Below are 2,354 nucleotides of genomic sequence, written 5' to 3'. Positions count from 1 at the left end.
AATCAGAAGAAAGGAGTTCTTGAGATTGATACTCTGAATGCCATATTGGCTCAGAACAAAATATTGACTCAGCAAGTCAATATGATTTCTCAAAGTCTGTCTGGAATGCAAGCTGCACCAGGTAGTACTAAGGACGCTTCATCTGAAGAAGAAGCTTATGATCCTGAGAACCCTTCAATGGAAGAGGTGAATTACATGGGAGAACCCTATGGAAACACCTATAATCCTTCATGGAGAAATCATCCAAATCTCTCATGGAAGGATCAACAGAGACCTCAACACGGTTTCAACAATAATAATGGTGGAAGAAACAGGTTTAGCAATGGCAAGCCTTTTCCATCATCTTCTCAGCAACAGACAAAGGATTCTAAGTAGAGCCACTCAAAGTTTCATGATTGAAACAAGGTCCTCCATTAGAAATTTGGAGGCACAAGTGGGTCAGCTGAGCAAGAAAGTCACTGAACTCCCTCCTAGCACTCTTCCAAGCAATACAGAAGAGAATCCAAAAGGAGAGTGCAAGGCCATCAACATGGCCGAACTTGGAGAGGAGAGAGAGGCAGTGAGCGCCACTGAGGAAGACCTCAATGGACATCCACTGGCCTCCAATGAGTTCCCTAATGAGGAACCATGGGAATCTAAGGCTCACACTGAGACCATAGAGATTCCATTGGATTTACTTCTGCCATTCATGAGCTCTGACGAGTATTCGTCCTTTGAAGAGGATGAAGATGTCACTGAAGAGCAAGTTGCTAAGTAACTTAGAGCAATCATGAAGCTAAATGACAAGTTATTTGGAAATGAGACTTGGGAGGATGAACCCCCTTTGCTCACCAAAGAACTAGATGACTTGACTAGGCAGAGATTACCTCAAAAGAGACAAGACCCTGGGAAGTTCTCAATACCTTGTACAGTAGGCACCATGACCTTCAGGAAGGCTCTGTGTGACCTAGGGTCAAGCATAAACCTCATGACATATTACATGTTTTTTATTGTATCTTCTACGGCATGAGTCTCTAAACCCCATGGTTGGGGGTGAGGAGCTCTGCTGTGTCTTGATGGATTAATGCAATTACTACTGTCTTCTTCTTCATGCCTCTCTCTGTAATGGAGAAGCTAGGGATCTTTGAGGTACAAGCTGCAAGAATCTCACTAGAGATGGCAGACAATTCAAGAAAACAAGCTTATGGACTTGTAGAGGATGTTCTGGTAAAAGTTGAAGACCATTACATACCTGCTGATTTCATAGTCCTAGAGACTGGGAAGTGCATGGATGAATCCATCATCCTTGGCAGACCCTTTCTAGCCACAGCAAAGGCTGTGATTGATGTTGACAGAGGAGAATTGATCATTTAAGTGAATGAAGAATCCTTTGTGTTTAAGGCTCAAGGATATCCCTCTGTAACCATGGAGAGGAAGCATGAAAAACTTCTCTCAAAACAAAGTCAAACAGAGCCCCCACAGTCAAACTCTAAGTTTGGTGTTGGGAGGCCACAACCAAATTCTAAGTTTGGTGTTGAACCCCCACATTCAAACTCTAAGTTTGGTGTTGGGAGGTTCCAACATTGCTTTGAGTATTTCTGAGGCTCCATGAGAGCCCTCTGTCAAGCTACTGACATTAAAGAAGCGCTTGTTGTGAGGCAACCCAATGTTATATTTATCTATTTTTCCTTTGTTATTTTATGTTTTTTTGTAGGTTGATGATCATGGGAAGTCACAAAATCAATTGAAAAAGCAAAAACAGAATGAAAAATAGAAAGAAAAATAGCACACCTTGGAGGAAAACCTGCTGGCGTTTAAACGCCAGTAAGGGCAGCAAATGGGCGTTTAACGCCCAGTCTGGCACCATTCTAGGCGTTTAACGCCAGAAAGGGGCACCAGACTGGCGTTAAAAAAAAAGAAAAGGCAAGAAGCTGGCGTTAAACACCAGAAATGGGCACCAGCCCAGCGTTACGCCAGAATTGGCATAAAGAGCATTTTTGCTCGCCACTTGGTGCAGGAATGAATTTTCCTTGACACCTCAGGATCTGTGGACCCCACAGGATCCCCACCTACCCCACCACTCTCTCTCTTCTTCACCCATTCACCAATCACCTCAACACCTCTTCCCCAAAACCCCTCACCTATCAAATCCCACTATTCTCTTCACCACTCACATCCATCCTTCATAAAACCCCACCTACCTCACCATTCAAATTCAAACAACTTTCCCTCCCAACCCACCTTCACATGACCGAACCCTACCCCTCTCTTCACCCCTATATAAACCGATCTTCACCCTTTCATTTTCACACAACCAAAACACTACTTCTCTCCCTTGGCCGAACCACAAAGCCACCTCCATCTCCCCTATTTCT

Source organism: Arachis duranensis, chromosome 4 (genome assembly GCF_000817695.3).
Source record: "Arachis duranensis cultivar V14167 chromosome 4, aradu.V14167.gnm2.J7QH, whole genome shotgun sequence".
Classification (NCBI taxonomy): Eukaryota; Viridiplantae; Streptophyta; class Magnoliopsida; order Fabales; family Fabaceae; genus Arachis; species Arachis duranensis.
This window is presented reverse-complemented; position numbering follows the sequence as displayed.